The sequence below is a fragment of the Phyllobates terribilis genome, unplaced genomic scaffold (genome assembly GCF_046119375.1).
Source record: "Phyllobates terribilis strain yellow unplaced genomic scaffold, ASM4611937v1 Scaffold_361__1_contigs__length_1927384, whole genome shotgun sequence".
NCBI classification, from domain to species: domain Eukaryota; kingdom Metazoa; phylum Chordata; class Amphibia; order Anura; family Dendrobatidae; genus Phyllobates; species Phyllobates terribilis.
This window is the reverse complement of record NW_027363121.1, coordinates 1466627-1483848: the sequence shown is the minus strand read 5'-3', so window position 1 is coordinate 1483848 and position 17222 is coordinate 1466627. Positions and strand designations below refer to the sequence as shown.

At 44.7% G+C, this 17222-nt stretch overlaps 9 non-coding genes across 9 annotated transcripts; all 9 read left to right on the top strand.

Moving 5' to 3' along the window:
* The first annotated feature begins 782 nt into the window (after positions 1 to 782).
* LOC141222545 (U2 spliceosomal RNA) lies at positions 783 to 973 on the top strand. The gene has a single exon (XR_012290312.1). It is a non-coding gene; the product is annotated as a U2 spliceosomal RNA (small nuclear RNA).
* Positions 974 to 2094: 1121 nt separating this feature from the next.
* On the top strand, positions 2095 to 2285 carry LOC141222544 (U2 spliceosomal RNA). Its single transcript, XR_012290311.1, has one exon. It is a non-coding gene; the product is annotated as a U2 spliceosomal RNA (small nuclear RNA).
* Positions 2286 to 3403: 1118 nt separating this feature from the next.
* On the top strand, positions 3404 to 3594 carry LOC141222719 (U2 spliceosomal RNA). The gene has a single exon (XR_012290476.1). It is a non-coding gene; the product is annotated as a U2 spliceosomal RNA (small nuclear RNA).
* Positions 3595 to 4715: 1121 nt separating this feature from the next.
* On the top strand, positions 4716 to 4906 carry LOC141222787 (U2 spliceosomal RNA). The gene has a single exon (XR_012290540.1). It is a non-coding gene; the product is annotated as a U2 spliceosomal RNA (small nuclear RNA).
* A 1118-nt stretch (positions 4907 to 6024) lies between these two features.
* LOC141222543 (U2 spliceosomal RNA) lies at positions 6025 to 6215 on the top strand. Its single transcript, XR_012290310.1, has one exon. It is a non-coding gene; the product is annotated as a U2 spliceosomal RNA (small nuclear RNA).
* A 1121-nt stretch (positions 6216 to 7336) lies between these two features.
* Positions 7337 to 7527, top strand: LOC141222717 (U2 spliceosomal RNA). The gene has a single exon (XR_012290474.1). It is a non-coding gene; the product is annotated as a U2 spliceosomal RNA (small nuclear RNA).
* A 6181-nt stretch (positions 7528 to 13708) lies between these two features.
* On the top strand, positions 13709 to 13898 carry LOC141222305 (U2 spliceosomal RNA). The gene has a single exon (XR_012290113.1). It is a non-coding gene; the product is annotated as a U2 spliceosomal RNA (small nuclear RNA).
* Positions 13899 to 15019: 1121 nt separating this feature from the next.
* Positions 15020 to 15210, top strand: LOC141222542 (U2 spliceosomal RNA). Its single transcript, XR_012290309.1, has one exon. It is a non-coding gene; the product is annotated as a U2 spliceosomal RNA (small nuclear RNA).
* Positions 15211 to 16331: 1121 nt separating this feature from the next.
* Positions 16332 to 16522, top strand: LOC141222807 (U2 spliceosomal RNA). The gene has a single exon (XR_012290559.1). It is a non-coding gene; the product is annotated as a U2 spliceosomal RNA (small nuclear RNA).
* Positions 16523 to 17222: the final 700 nt, after the last annotated feature.

Below are 17222 nucleotides of genomic sequence, written 5' to 3'. Positions count from 1 at the left end.
TATATTGTTGCACACACACCATCTATTTAGCAAATGCCCTTGTTATCAACAGCAGCCTTTTAAACTCACCTGAGCTAACAGGTATGTGCGCTGGTTACTCTGCTGCGCTTAAAATTTCTTATTTGGTTTGCTACAATGCCTTTTCTGAAACGTTGTCTCCCTCTGCTGGAACACTGACTTCTTTCATTTAATGCCTGCAGACTATAAAAGAGAACCCAACCCAAAAAGTTTAGTTGATTAGTCTGTGGCATTCTGTTAAACTGTTGCTTATGGCGGTCTCTGTGAGCTTCTCAGCGACATTCAGCCAGCCAGGTATCCTGCCTGCAGTAGATGGAATGTGGCAATGGAACGCTGGCTGCGCGTGTCATAATAGGCTCTGAGCCTTTATATACCTGTGCACAGCAGCAGCCACCTTCAGTCTGCTGCTGGACAGCCAGCAGCAGCAGCAGCAGCAGCAGGAGAGGTATGTAATCAGCAGCCCTCCTGCTAAGGGTAGACAGCTGCTCGTTCCACCCCACCCCCCGCCTTAATTGGTTCTCCTCCCTTCCAACGGCGTTGAGGCGGGTGGGAACAGCAGGGGGTGAAGGTGCTGTGTTTAAAGAGGTGGAGTTATGCAGATCTAAAACGCGTGGATTGCAGCAGCAGCAAGCCGAAAAGTGCAGGCATGTAAGGGATCTAGAGGTTGACAACATGTCTTCTTAACGGGAGTCCAGGAGCTCATCTCCACAAATGGACTTTTCAGGATCCTTGGGTGGCTCCGTAGTTTGAAACCAATTCTGGTTATCGCTTCTCGGCCTTTTGGCTAAGATCAAGTGTAGTATCTGTTCTTATCAGTTTAATATCTGATACGTCCCCTATCTGGGGACCATATATTAAATGGATTTTTAGAACAGGGAGATGGAAAAAGAGCTTGCTCTGTCCACTCCACGCATTGACCTGGTATTGCAGTATCTCCAGGACCGGTGCACCCCTTCTTTAATGCAGTTTCTAAAATCAGAAAGAATTGAATTCAATGTTTTTTGTTCATTTTGCTTGTTTGTCGGATTTTGGGATGGACTCTTTGGCTTTGCTTTTCTTCTCCTCATTGGATTTTTCATGTTCAAAGTTGCAGAAGCCAGATTACAAGCTCATTTTGGTTCAACTTCAGCAACTGTGCATTGCATTGCCATGTAATGTAATGAAATGCTATCTTTCTAGCTCTCCCTTTTTACTTCCTTTTGGATAAACAGACATATTAGGCAAGCATTTTGGAGCTTTCACCTAAATAACTACAGGTGGTGAGATAAGCTGCACAATATAATTGACCTTTCAGTATATTGTTGCACACACACCATCTATTTAGCAAATGCCCTTGTTATCAACAGCAGCCTTTTAAACTCACCTGAGCTAACAGGTATGTGCGCTGGTTACTCTGCTGCGCTTAAAATTTCTTTTTTGGTTTGCTACAATGCCTTTTCTGAAACGTTGTCTCCCTCTGCTGGAACACTGACTTCTTTCATTTAATGCCTGCAGACTATAAAAGAGAACCCAACCCAAAAAGTTTGGTTGATTAGTCTGTGGCATTCTGTTAAACTGTTGCTTATGGCGGTCTCTGTGAGCTTCTCAGCGACATTCAGCCAGCCAGGTATCCTGCCTGCAGTAGATGGAATGTGGCAATGGAACGCTGGCTGCGCGTGTCATAATAGGCTCTGAGCCTTTATATACCTGTGCACAGCAGCAGCCACCTTCAGTCTGCTGCTGGACAGCCAGCAGCAGCAGCAGCAGCAGCAGGAGAGGTATGTAATCAGCAGCCCTCCTGCTAAGGGTAGACAGCTGCTCGTTCCACCCCACCCCCCGCCTTAATTGGTTCTCCTCCCTTCCAACGGTGTTGAGGCGGGTGGGAACAGCAGGGGGTGAAGGTGCTGTGTTTAAAGAGGTGGAGTTATGCAGATCTAAAACGCGTGGATTGCAGCAGCAGCAAGCCGAAAAGTGCAGGCATGTAAGGGATCTAGAGGTTGACAACATGTCTTCTTAACGGGAGTCCAGGAGCTCATCTCCACAAATGGACTTTTCAGGATCCTTGGGTGGCTCCGTAGTTTGAAACCAATTCTGGTTATCGCTTCTCGGCCTTTTGGCTAAGATCAAGTGTAGTATCTGTTCTTATCAGTTTAATATCTGATACGTCCCCTATCTGGGGACCATATATTAAATGGATTTTTAGAACAGGGAGATGGAAAAAGAGCTTGCTCTGTCCACTCCACGCATTGACCTGGTATTGCAGTATCTCCAGGACCGGTGCACCCCTTCTTTAATGCAGTTTCTAAAATCAGAAAGAATTGAATTCAATGTTTTTTGTTCATTTTGCTTGTTTGTCGGATTTTGGGATGGACTCTTTGGCTTTGCTTTTCTTCTCCTCATTGGATTTTTCATGTTCAAAGTTGCAGAAGCCAGATTACAAGCTCATTTTGGTTCAACTTCAGCAACTGTGCATTGCATTGCCATGTAATGTAATGAAATGCTATCTTTCTAGCTCTCCCTTTTTACTTCCTTTTGGATAAACAGACATATTAGGCAAGCATTTTGGAGCTTTCACCTAAATAACTACAGGTGGTGAGATAAGCTGCACAATATAATTGACCTTTCAGTATATTGTTGCACACACACCATCTATTTAGCAAATGCCCTTGTTATCAACAGCAGCCTTTTAAACTCACCTGAGCTAACAGGTATGTGCGCTGGTTACTCTGCTGCGCTTAAAATTTCTTTTTTGGTTTGCTACAATGCCTTTTCTGAAACGTTGTCTCCCTCTGCTGGAACACTGACTTCTTTCATTTAATGCCTGCAGACTATAAAAGAGAACCCAACCCAAAAAGTTTGGTTGATTAGTCTGTGGCATTCTGTTAAACTGTTGCTTATGGCGGTCTCTGTGAGCTTCTCAGCGACATTCAGCCAGCCAGGTATCCTGCCTGCAGTAGATGGAATGTGGCAATGGAACGCTGGCTGCGCGTGTCATAATAGGCTCTGAGCCTTTATATACCTGTGCACAGCAGCAGCCACCTTCAGTCTGCTGCTGGACAGCCAGCAGCAGCAGCAGCAGCAGGAGAGGTATGTAATCAGCAGCCCTCCTGCTAAGGGTAGACAGCTGCTCGTTCCACCCCACCCCCCGCCTTAATTGGTTCTCCTCCCTTCCAACGGTGTTGAGGCGGGTGGGAACAGCAGGGGGTGAAGGTGCTGTGTTTAAAGAGGTGGAGTTATGCAGATCTAAAACGCGTGGATTGCAGCAGCAGCAAGCCGAAAAGTGCAGGCATGTAAGGGATCTAGAGGTTGACAACATGTCTTCTTAACGGGAGTAAAGGAGCTCATCTCCACAAATGGACTTTTCAGGATCCTTGGGTGGCTCCGTAGTTTGAAACCAATTCTGGTTATCGCTTCTCGGCCTTTTGGCTAAGATCAAGTGTAGTATCTGTTCTTATCAGTTTAATATCTGATACGTCCCCTATCTGGGGACGATATATTAAATGGATTTTTAGAACAGGGAGATGGAAAAAGAGCTTGCTCTGTCCACTCCACGCATTGACCTGGTATTGCAGTATCTCCAGGACCGGTGCACCCCTTCTTTAATGCAGTTTCTAAAATCAGAAAGAATTGAATTCAATGTTTTTTGTTCATTTTGCTTGTTTGTCGGATTTTGGGATGGACTCTTTGGCTTTGCTTTTCTTCTCCTCATTGGATTTTTCATGTTCAAAGTTGCAGAAGCCAGATTACAAGCTCATTTTGGTTCAACTTCAGCAACTGTGCATTGCATTGCCATGTAATGTAATGAAATGCTATCTTTCTAGCTCTCCCTTTTTACTTCCTTTTGGATAAACAGACATATTAGGCAAGCATTTTGGAGCTTTCACCTAAATAACTACAGGTGGTGAGATAAGCTGCACAATATAATTGACCTTTCAGTATATTGTTGCACACACACCATCTATTTAGCAAATGCCCTTGTTATCAACAGCAGCCTTTTAAACTCACCTGAGCTAACAGGTATGTGCGCTGGTTACTCTGCTGCGCTTAAAATTTCTTTTTTGGTTTGCTACAATGCCTTTTCTGAAACGTTGTCTCCCTCTGCTGGAACACTGACTTCTTTCATTTAATGCCTGCAGACTATAAAAGAGAACCCAACCCAAAAAGTTTGGTTGATTAGTCTGTGGCATTCTGTTAAACTGTTGCTTATGGCGGTCTCTGTGAGCTTCTCAGCGACATTCAGCCAGCCAGGTATCCTGCCTGCAGTAGATGGAATGTGGCAATGGAACGCTGGCTGCGCGTGTCATAATAGGCTCTGAGCCTTTATATACCTGTGCACAGCAGCAGCCACCTTCAGTCTGCTGCTGGACAGCCAGCAGCAGCAGCAGCAGCAGCAGGAGAGGTATGTAATCAGCAGCCCTCCTGCTAAGGGTAGACAGCTGCTCGTTCCACCCCACCCCCCGCCTTAATTGGTTCTCCTCCCTTCCAACGGTGTTTAGGCGGGTGGGAACAGCAGGGGGTGAAGGTGCTGTGTTTAAAGAGGTGGAGTTATGCAGATCTAAAACGCGTGGATTGCAGCAGCAGCAAGCCGAAAAGTGCAGGCATGTAAGGGATCTAGAGGTTGACAACATGTCTTCTTAACGGGAGTCCAGGAGCTCATCTCCACAAATGGACTTTTCAGGATCCTTGGGTGGCTCCGTAGTTTGAAACCAATTCTGGTTATCGCTTCTCGGCCTTTTGGCTAAGATCAAGTGTAGTATCTGTTCTTATCAGTTTAATATCTGATACGTCCCCTATCTGGGGACCATATATTAAATGGATTTTTAGAACAGGGAGATGGAAAAAGAGCTTGCTCTGTCCACTCCACGCATTGACCTGGTATTGCAGTATCTCCAGAACCGGTGCACCCCTTCTTTAATGCAGTTTCTAAAATCAGAAAGAATTGAATTCAATGTTTTTTGTTCATTTTGCTTGTTTGTCGGATTTTGGGATGGACTCTTTGGCTTTGCTTTTCTTCTCCTCATTGGATTTTTCATGTTCAAAGTTGCAGAAGCCAGATTACAAGCTCATTTTGGTTCAACTTCAGCAACTGTGCATTGCATTGCCATGTAATGTAATGAAATGCTATCTTTATAGCTCTCCCTTTTTACTTCCTTTTGGATAAACAGACATATTAGGCAAGCATTTTGGAGCTTTCACCTAAATAACTACAGGTGGTGAGATAAGCTGCACAATATAATTGACCTTTCAGTATATTGTTGCACACACACCATCTATTTAGCAAATGCCCTTGTTATCAACAGCAGCCTTTTAAACTCACCCGAGCTAACAGGTATGTGCGCTGGTTACTCTGCTGCGCTTAAAATTTCTTTTTTGGTTTGCTACAATGCCTTTTCTGAAACGTTGTCTCCCTCTGCTGGAACACTGACTTCTTTCATTTAATGCCTGCAGACTATAAAAGAGAACCCAACCCAAAAAGTTTGGTTGATTAGTCTGTGGCATTCTGTTAAACTGTTGCTTATGGCGGTCTCTGTGAGCTTCTCAGAGACATTCAGCCAGCCAGGTATCCTGCCTGCAGTAGATGGAATGTGGCAATGGAACGCTGGCTGCGCGTGTCATAATAGGCTCTGAGCCTTTATATACCTGTGCACAGCAGCAGCCACCTTCAGTCTGCTGCTGGACAGCCAGCAGCAGCAGCAGCAGCAGGAGAGGTATGTAATCAGCAGCCCTCCTGCTAAGGGTAGACAGCTGCTCGTTCCACCCCACCCCCCGCCTTAATTGGTTCTCCTCCCTTCCAACGGTGTTGAGGCGGGTGGGAACAGCAGGGGGTGAAGGTGCTGTGTTTAAAGAGGTGGAGTTATGCAGATCTAAAACGCGTGGATTGCAGCAGCAGCAAGCCGAAAAGTGCAGGCATGTAAGGGATCTAGAGGTTGACAACATGTCTTCTTAACGGGAGTCCAGGAGCTCATCTCCACAAATGGACTTTTCAGGATCCTTGGGTGGCTCCGTAGTTTGAAACCAATTCTGGTTATCGCTTCTCGGCCTTTTGGCTAAGATCAAGTGTAGTATCTGTTCTTATCAGTTTAATATCTGATACGTCCCCTATCTGGGGACCATATATTAAATGGATTTTTAGAACAGGGAGATGGAAAAAGAGCTTGCTCTGTCCACTCCACGCATTGACCTGGTATTGCAGTATCTCCAGGACCGGTGCACCCCTTCTTTAATGCAGTTTCTAAAATCAGAAAGAATTGAATTCAATGTTTTTTGTTCATTTTGCTTGTTTGTCGGATTTTGGGATGGACTCTTTGGCTTTGCTTTTCTTCTCCTCATTGGATTTTTCATGTTCAAAGTTGCAGAAGCCAGATTACAAGCTCATTTTGGTTCAACTTCAGCAACTGTGCATTGCATTGCCATGTAATGTAATGAAATGCTATCTTTCTATCTCTCCCTTTTTACTTCCTTTTGGATAAACAGACATATTAGGCAAGCATTTTGGAGCTTTCACCTAAATAACTACAGGTGGTGAGATAAGCTGCACAATATAATTGACCTTTCAGTATATTGTTGCACACACACCATCTATTTAGCAAATGCCCTTGTTATCAACAGCAGCCTTTTAAACTCACCTGAGCTAACAGGTATGTGCGCTGGTTACTCTGCTGCGCTTAAAATTTCTTTTTTGGTATGCTACAATGCCTTTTCTGAAACGTTGTCTCCCTCTGCTGGAACACTGACTTCTTTCATTTAATGCCTGCAGACTATAAAAGAGAACCCAACCCAAAAAGTTTGGTTGATTAGTCTGTGGCATTCTGTTAAACTGTTGCTTATGGCGGTCTCTGTGAGCTTCTCAGCGACATTCAGCCAGCCAGGTATCCTGCCTGCAGTAGATGGAATGTGGCAATGGAACGCTGGCTGCGCGTGTCATAATAGGCTCTGAGCCTTTATATACCTGTGCACAGCAGCAGCCACCTTCAGTCTGCTGCTGGACAGCCAGCAGCAGCAGCAGCAGCAGCAGTAGAGGTATGTAATCAGCAGCCCTCCTGCTAAGGGTAGACAGCTGCTCGTTCCACCCCACCCCCCGCCTTAATTGGTTCTCCTCCCTTCCAACGGTGTTGAGGCGGGTGGGAACAGCAGGGGGTGAAGGTGCTGTGTTTAAAGAGGTGGAGTTATGCAGATCTAAAACGCGTGGATTGCAGCAGCAGCAAGCCGAAAAGTGCAGGCATGTAAGGGATCTAGAGGTTGACAACATGTCTTCTTAACGGGAGTCCAGGAGCTCATCTCCACAAATGGACTTTTCAGGATCCTTGGGTGGCTCCGTAGTTTGAAACCAATTCTGGTTATCGCTTCTCGGCCTTTTGGCTAAGATCAAGTGTAGTATCTGTTCTTATCAGTTTAATATCTGATACGTCCCCTATCTGGGGACGATATATTAAATGGATTTTTAGAACAGGGAGATGGAAAAAGAGCTTGCTCTGTCCACTCCACGCATTGACCTGGTATTGCAGTATCTCCAGGACCGGTGCACCCCTTCTTTAATGCAGTTTCTAAAATCAGAAAGAATTGAATTCAATGTTTTTTGTTCATTTTGCTTGTTTGTCGGATTTTGGGATGGACTCTTTGGCTTTGCTTTTCTTCTCCTCATTGGATTTTTCATGTTCAAAGTTGCAGAAGCCAGATTACAAGCTCATTTTGGTTCAACTTCAGCAACTGTGCATTGCATTGCCATGTAATGTAATGAAATGCTATCTTTCTAGCTCTCCCTTTTTACTTCCTTTTGGATAAACAGACATATTAGGCAAGCATTTTGGAGCTTTCACCTAAATAACTACAGGTGGTGAGATAAGCTGCACAATATAATTGACCTTTCAGTATATTGTTGCACACACACCATCTATTTAGCAAATGCCCTTGTTATCAACAGCAGCCTTTTAAACTCACCTGAGCTAACAGGTATGTGCGCTGGTTACTCTGCTGCGCTTAAAATTTCTTTTTTGGTTTGCTACAATGCCTTTTCTGAAACGTTGTCTCCCTCTGCTGGAACACTGACTTCTTTCATTTAATGCCTGCAGACTATAAAAGAGAACCCAACCCAAAAAGTTTGGTTGATTAGTCTGTGGCATTCTGTTAAACTGTTGCTTATGGCGGTCTCTGTGAGCTTCTCAGCGACATTCAGCCAGCCAGGTATCCTGCCTGCAGTAGATGGAATGTGGCAATGGAACGCTGGCTGCGCGTGTCATAATAGGCTCTGAGCCTTTATATACCTGTGCACAGCAGCAGCCACCTTCAGTCTGCTGCTGGACAGCCAGCAGCAGCAGCAGCAGCAGCAGGAGAGGTATGTAATCAGCAGCCCTCCTGCTAAGGGTAGACAGCTGCTCGTTCCACCCCACCCCCCGCCTTAATTGGTTCTCCTCCCTTCCAACGGTGTTGAGGCGGGTGGGAACAGCAGGGGGTGAAGGTGCTGTGTTTAAAGAGGTGGAGTTATGCAGATCTAAAACGCGTGGATTGCAGCAGCAGCAAGCCGAAAAGTGCAGGCATGTAAGGGATCTAGAGGTTGACAACATGTCTTCTTAACGGGAGTCCAGGAGCTCATCTCCACAAATGGACTTTTCAGGATCCTTGGGTGGCTCCGTAGTTTGAAACCAATTCTGGTTATCGCTTCTCGGCCTTTTGGCACGATCTATCAGGTTTACCTGTGTGGTCTTGCCTGTGAGGTGCTCTTGGTACCCTTTCTCTCGGCCTGGGGGGATCGTTCCTCTTCGGAGGGACTTAACCCCCCTGCTGCTATTGGGAGGAAGGATTAGTCCGGGAGCAACGGGAAGGGATCCCATGAAGGCTTGCGCCTTTCAGAGAGAAGAGTCGGTACGTTCCTGAGTGAAGGATGCCGGCAACGCTCACATATTCATCGGGTGATGCCCGGATGCGGAACACCGTGAGGATTGAAGTTGGAGCAGCATCGAGGATGGAGAAGAATTTGGACTACATCTGCCATAGGATTCTTCTTGGAGTACTGGAGTTTCGGCGGGAAGACATATTCTGCTTCCAGGACAACGAGTACAAGGGGACATACACCATCACCTTCAAGAGCCAGGGATGCTGTCAGCAACTCGTACAAAAGGTAAACGAGAAAAACTACTTAGATGAATTGGATGGACTAACCTTTTGTCTCTTGTATGCTTATGACGAGATCCCCATCGTGGTGCATTTCCCGAACCCCTTTGTGGAAGCTGCAGACATCTCGACCTACCTTACCCGCTATTGTGATGATCTGAGATACCTGGGTACTGTGAAGAACGCGGTAGGCTTCTGGTGCGGCAAGAGAAGGTATATGGCCCGTCTAAAGAGGGACCTTAGTGGAGTGGGAGGAATGCTACACCCTCCCTCAACCTTCGTAATCGGTAAGAGCAGAGGCTACTTATTTTATCCTGGAATGCCAGTATGTTGCAGGAACTGTGGACAAATGGGTCATACCCAAACGTCCTGCACGGGCAGGAAAGTAGACCGCTGCAATAATTGCAGCTGTTACGGACATTTAATGAAGGACTGTCCCGCTGGGAGGAAATGTAATCTCTGCGGTGAGGCGGGGCACATGTTCCGAGGATGCCCCAACAGGACCAGGACCAGGACCTACGCAGAAGCTGCATCTTCTGAAGCTGAGCCGATGCGCCCACCGGTCTTCACTGGCAGGCCGGCGTCGGAGGGCGGTTCGAAGGGCGAGAAGGCTGGGATGGAGCAGGGAGCCGGAGGCCCCTCTGGGGCGGCACCTGCATCGAAGTCCCTTAAAGATGGGCGGACCTCGCATGGACCGGAGCGGGGGGGTCCTCCTTCTGGGAGGGTATCCTCCGTATCGATGGTTCCCGATACCGATCCTGTTGGGCTGGAGGGTGGTGCCCCTGTGCGGTTGGCTACAGGGGACCACACAGCGATGGCCTCAGGATCTTCCAGGGCGATTAGCCAGCCAGATGAGGGGGCTTTGCTTCTAGGTGGCGAACATCAGGAAATCTGTGTTGCTGATCTTGTCCTGATGGACCAGTCTCCCCCCCTGGAGGAGGTGGAGGAAGAGGAGGACTGCACCAGTGACCTAGTGGAGTCTGCCCCGAAAAAGAGACGGAATGTCGAAGCCCCAGCGTCTCCTGGAATGTGGCTGGGAACCGTGACCTACGAGGGGGCAACCGCCGGCTCACAGAATATCGAGTCGTTTGGGTCCTCTAGCCCGGATGTCCTGGAGCAATTTGATATACAGGGCTTTGAGTCAGGTGTCCTCATGGAAGATCCACCACCCTGACCTATGAATGCCCACATTAAGACTTGTCTCACTGAATGTGAGGTCATTAAAGAGCCCAGTTCGTAGGGCTGCTCTATTCAAGTATTTAGAAACCACTGACTTTGACATATGTTTATTACAGGAATGCGGAATACAACATGCACTAAATTATAATGATATCAAGACAGATTGGAGACTGGGGCCCTCCATCTGGTCTGGCTCCAATGACAACAAGTCAGCGGGGGTGGGCTTCCTCTGTCGTGGGAGAAATATTACTATAAATGCTGTCACAGAAATAGTACCAGGCAGAGTGGTTTTAGTGCATTTTAAATTTAATGGTTTTACCCTACGTGTAATGAATATTTATGCTCCCCCTGATAAGCAAGAGAGAATTAATTTATTTGGGATATTGCCATTGTACTGTACTGGGTCATCTCCCCTGATCGTAGGGGGTGATTTTAATTGTCTTTGTGCTAGTGAACAACGAGCAGGGGGTGACCCTTTACGCAAATTGGATAAGTCATGTCATCTATTGAAAGATTTTATAACTGATTTTAAATTATGCGATGCGTGGAGGTCACTCCTGCCGACGGACCCTGGTTATACGTGGTCCGGAAGAGGGGTGTCCTCCAGGATCGATTTTATTTTCCTATCAGATGATTTTAACCCTGTAAAATGTGTTTTAACATCAAATATATTTTCTGACCATAAGGGCTTGGAGGTGCATCTAGAATATCGGGATGAACAGAGGGTCAACAGGGGCCTCTGGCGTCTAAGTACATACCTGCTGGAGGACCCTCTGATTCGACAAGACTTTGGTAAAGCCTATCAAGCCTGGCGGCGACAAAAACCTTCTGATGCCCCTATGGCAACCTGGTGGGAAAATTTGAAAAAAAAAGTCAGAATGTTTTTTATAAAAGCAGGGAGACGTAAAGCTAGAGAGAAAAAAAGATGTTTTAGTGATCTTAACACCAAACTACAAACACTTTTTAAATTCAAAGAGCTAGGGGTGGAGGTGGGAGATGATATTGCTAGCCTAAAAACTGAAATTCAGAACTGCATAGACACAAAGGGGAAAGAGATTATTTTTAACTCTAGAGTGCAGCACTTGGAGGAGGGGGAGAAGTGCTCTCGCTTCTTCTTCAAAAAAGTCATGGATAAAAGAGAAGTGATCACAAATCTAGAGGGTGAAACATCTATGCAGGGAATGTTGAATGCTACTTTTAACTTTTATAAGCATCTTTTTAGTAAAAAGTGTATAGATGAGTCCTTTTTATCTGATGCTCTTAATGATCTCGATTTTAAGTTAAATTTTACAGACCAGGAGTTTTTAGAACGCGATATTGTTTTAGAGGAATTATTTTATGTTTTTAAAAGTTTCTCTAAGGGTAAAGCACCTGGGTGTGACGGACTACCTGTAGAGTTTTACCTTACTTTTTGGGACATTTTAAAAGAGGACCTTTTTATGCTTTTTAAAGAAGTTTTTATTTGTGAACAGTTGCCATTTTCGTGGAGGAGAGGAGTGGTGTCTTTGATATATAAAAAAGGTGACCGCAGTACTCTAGCGAATTGGAGACCCATAACTCTCCTAAATGTTGATTACAAGGTACTTGCTAAGGTGGTTGCAGACCGGCTCAGGAGTGTCATTGCCAAACTAATCCAGCCTGAGCAGGTTTGTAGTGTACCAGGCAGAAGTATTTCAGAGGTTTTAAACGTATTAAGGGATGTAATTTGGTATTCCAGAGACCGGGGTCAAAATGTAGCTCTTTTAGCCCTAGATTTTGAAAAAGCTTTCGATAGAGTCTCTCATAGATTTCTTTTTAGAGTTTTAAAAAGAATGGGTATCCCTAATATGCTTTTAAATTGTATTAAGATTTTATATAAAAATTGTTTTAGTCAAATTTCTCTTAATGGCTTTTTAACAGATGGAGTTCCCCTTGAGTCCGGAGTGAAGCAGGGATGCCCCTTGTCGCCCATCCTGTTCATCTGCGCCATGGAGCCCCTGCTGAGCGCAATAAGGAAAGACAAAGTGATTAGAGGGGTTCCTGTTCCAGGCGGAGGTGGCAGTGATGTGAGAGTCTTTGGCTACATGGATGACGTGACGGTTGTGTGCGTGGACCCTGCTTCCCTCCGGAGGGCGGTGTTGCGCATTGATTTTTTTTCCCAGGCATCCGGTTTTAAACTTAATTTAAATAAATCTGAATGTCTGACTTTGGGATCCTGGGACACCGCCCAACTCCCGCAGCTCACTATAAAACGAGACAATGTAAAAATTCTTGGAGTTGTTTTTAACGAGGAGAATGTGGGAACTCAAAGCTGGGAGAATGTCATAGAAAAAATGTCAAAGAAAATATCATTTTGGGGTTTGAGGTCCCTAACAATGGAGGGGAAAATTTTAATTATAAAATCAGTGTTGTTACCCCTCATACTGTATATAGCTATGGTGTACCCCCCCTCTGATGTTTTAATTAAAAAAATGACTAGGATGATCTTTATGTTTTTATGGAACTCCAAAATGGAAAAATTAAGGCGAGAAATAATGAGGAAGAATAAAATGAAAGGCGGAAGGGATGTCCCCGATTTACATATTTATTTGCATTTAAATTATTTCTGCTTTTGTTTCAAACATTTTAATGGTAATAGTGCGCTAAGTTATTTTTTAAAATATACTTGTGGGATGATTTTTAAAAGATGGTTTAAGTTGTCGTTGAATTCCCCTGTTTTACTATGCCCCCCCAAACACCAAGCAATCTTAGAAAAGACTGTTCGATTTTATAGCCTTGGTGATTTTAATATGGACATTTTTAAAGACCGCAAGAAGCTTTTATCTTTTCTGAGGAGGAATGAAGATGTGACCCCCATAGTAAATTTCTCAGAAGAGAGATCGAAGCAAGTTTGGAAGAATGTCTTCGGGAAATTCTTAGCAAATGGACATAAGGACATCGCATGGATGGTGGTCCACCAGTGCCTCCCCACCAGAGAGTTTCAACACAGGAGAGGCCTGGTGGCCAGAGCCAAATGCCCCAGAGACTCATGTATTAATGACGAAACCACCTTGCACCTTATGTGGAATTGCCCATTTGCACAGGAACTTTGGCACAAAGTTGGGATTCTTTTAAAATGGACTTGCGGTTTAAGAGATTTTAACCATGAATATGTTTTATATGGCCTTTTTAAATGTCCGACCCCTCAACAGTATTGTATATGTTGGTGTATGATTAACTGTTTTAAAGACGCCCTTTGGAAGGCACGCAATATTTTACTTTTTAAACGTGATGCTATTTCTGTGAAGGATTGTCTTAAAATTGCTTTTAGCCAGATGTATATTTATTACTTGAGGGATGTCAAATGTATTGGGAGGAGGGATGCTAATCGCATATGGGGTTTTTATGGGTGGAATTCTGTGTTTTAATAATGTACTGTTTGTGTTGTTGTTTTTGATTGTAAACCATCTTTTACGCACTTAATAAATTATGTTGAAACCTGATCTGTTCTTATCAGTTTAATATCTGATACGTCCCCTATCTGGGGACCATATATTAAATGGATTTTTAGAACAGGGAGATAGAAAAAGAGCTTGCTCTGTCCACTCCACGCATTGACCTGGTATTGCAGTATCTCCAGGACCGGTGCACCCCTTCTTTAATGCAGTTTCTAAAATCAGAAAGAATTGAATTCAATGTTTTTTGTTCATTTTGCTTGTTTGTCGGATTTTGGGATGGACTCTTTGGCTTTGCTTTTCTTCTCCTCATTGGATTTTTCATGTTCAAAGTTGCAGAAGCCAGATTACAAGCTCATTTTGGTTCAACTTCAGCAACTGTGCATTGCATTGCCATGTAATGTAATGAAATGCTATCTTTCTAGCTCTCCCTTTTTACTTCCTTTTGGATAAACAGACATATTAGGCAAGCATTTTGGAGCTTTCACCTAAATAACTACAGGTGGTGAGATAAGCTGCACAATATAATTGACCTTTCAGTATATTGTTGCACACACACCATCTATTTAGCAAATGCCCTTGTTATCAACAGCAGCCTTTTAAACTCACCTGAGCTAACAGGTATGTGCGCTGGTTACTCTGCTGCGCTTAAAATTTCTTTTTTGGTTTGCTACAATGCCTTTTCTGAAACGTTGTCTCCCTCTGCTGGAACACTGACTTCTTTCATTTAATGCCTGCAGACTATAAAAGAGAACCCAACCCAAAAAGTTTGGTTGATTAGTCTGTGGCATTCTGTTAAACTGTTGCTTATGGCGGTCTCTGTGAGCTTCTCAGCGACATTCAGCCAGCCAGGTATCCTGCCTGCAGTAGATGGAATGTGGCAATGGAACGCTGGCTGCGCGTGTCATAATAGGCTCTGAGCCTTTATATACCTGTGCACAGCAGCAGCCACCTTCAGTCTGCTGCTGGACAGCCAGCAGCAGCAGCAGCAGCAGCAGGAGAGGTATGTAATCAGCAGCCCTCCTGCTAAGGGTAGACAGCTGCTCGTTCCACCCCACCCCCCGCCTTAATTGGTTCTCCTCCCTTCCAACGGTGTTGAGGCGGGTGGGAACAGCAGGGGGTGAAGGTGCTGTGTTTAAAGAGGTGGAGTTATGCAGATCTAAAACGCGTGGATTGCAGCAGCAGCAAGCCGAAAAGTGCAGGCATGTAAGGGATCTAGAGGTTGACAACATGTCTTCTTAACGGGAGTCCAGGAGCTCATCTCCACAAATGGACTTTTCAGGATCCTTGGGTGGCTCCGTAGTTTGAAACCAATTCTGGTTATCGCTTCTCGGCCTTTTGGCTAAGATCAAGTGTAGTATCTGTTCTTATCAGTTTAATATCTGATACGTCCCCTATCTGGGGACCATATATTAAATGGATTTTTAGAACAGGGAGATGGAAAAAGAGCTTGCTCTGTCCACTCCACGCATTGACCTGGTATTGCAGTATCTCCAGGACCGGTGCACCCCTTCTTTAATGCAGTTTCTAAAATCAGAAAGAATTGAATTCAATGTTTTTTGTTCATTTTGCTTGTTTGTCGGATTTTGGGATGGACTCTTTGGCTTTGCTTTTCTTCTCCTCATTGGATTTTTCATGTTCAAAGTTGCAGAAGCCAGATTACAAGCTCATTTTGGTTCAACTTCAGCAACTGTGCATTGCATTGCCATGTAATGTAATGAAATGCTATCTTTCTAGCTCTCCCTTTTTACTTCCTTTTGGATAAACAGACATATTAGGCAAGCATTTTGGAGCTTTCACCTAAATAACTACAGGTGGTGAGATAAGCTGCACAATATAATTGACCTTTCAGTATATTGTTGCACACACACCATCTATTTAGCAAATGCCCTTGTTATCAACAGCAGCCTTTTAAACTCACCTGAGCTAACAGGTATGTGCGCTGGTTACTCTGCTGCGCTTAAAATTTCTTTTTTGGTTTGCTACAATGCCTTTTCTGAAACGTTGTCTCCCTCTGCTGGAACACTGACTTCTTTCATTTAATGCCTGCAGACTATAAAAGAGAACCCAACCCAAAAAGTTTGGTTGATTAGTCTGTGGCATTCTGTTAAACTGTTGCTTATGGCGGTCTCTGTGAGCTTCTCAGCGACATTCAGCCAGCCAGGTATCCTGCCTGCAGTAGATGGAATGTGGCAATGGAACGCTGGCTGCGCGTGTCATAATAGGCTCTGAGCCTTTATATACCTGTGCACAGCAGCAGCCACCTTCAGTCTGCTGCTGGACAGCCAGCAGCAGCAGCAGCAGCAGCAGGAGAGGTATGTAATCAGCAGCCCTCCTGCTAAGGGTAGACAGCTGCTCGTTCCACCCCACCCCCCGCCTTAATTGGTTCTCCTCCCTTCCAACGGTGTTGAGGCGGGTGGGAACAGCAGGGGGTGAAGGTGCTGTGTTTAAAGAGGTGGAGTTATGCAGATCTAAAACGCGTGGATTGCAGCAGCAGCAAGCCGAAAAGTGCAGGCATGTAAGGGATCTAGAGGTTGACAACATGTCTTCTTAACGGGAGTCCAGGAGCTCATCTCCACAAATGGACTTTTCAGGATCCTTGGGTGGCTCCGTAGTTTGAAACCAATTCTGGTTATCGATTCTCGGCCTTTTGGCTAAGATCAAGTGTAGTATCTGTTCTTATCAGTTTAATATCTGATACGTCCCCTATCTGGGGACCATATATTAAATGGATTTTTAGAACAGGGAGATGGAAAAAGAGCTTGCTCTGTCCACTCCACGCATTGACCTGGTATTGCAGTATCTCCAGAACCGGTGCACCCCTTCTTTAATGCAGTTTCTAAAATCAGAAAGAATTGAATTCAATGTTTTTTGTTCATTTTGCTTGTTTGTCGGATTTTGGGATGGACTCTTTGGCTTTGCTTTTCTTCTCCTCATTGGATTTTTCATGTTCAAAGTTGCAGAAGCCAGATTACAAGCTCATTTTGGTTTAACTTCAGCAACTGTGCATTGCATTGCCATGTAATGTAATGAAATGCTATCTTTCTAGCTCTCCCTTTTTACTTCCTTTTGGATAAACAGACATATTAGGCAAGCATTTTGGAGCTTTCACCTAAATAACTACAGGTGGTGAGATAAGCTGCACAATATAATTGACCTTTCAGTATATTGTTGCACACACACCATCTATTTAGCAAATGCCCTTGTTATCAACAGCAGCCTTTTAAACTCACCCGAGCTAACAGGTATGTGCGCTGGTTACTCTGCTGCGCTTAAAATTTCTTTTTTGGTTTGCTACAATGCCTTTTCTGAAACGTTGTCTCCCTCTGCTGGAACACTGACTTCTTTCATTTAATGCCTGCAGACTATAAAAGAGAACCCAACCCAAAAAGTTTGGTTGATTAGTCTGTGGCATTCTGTTAAACTGTTGCTTATGGCGGTCTCTGTGAGCTTCTCAGCGACATTCAGCCAGCCAGGTATCCTGCCTGCAGTAGATGGAATGTGGCAATGGAACGCTGGCTGCGC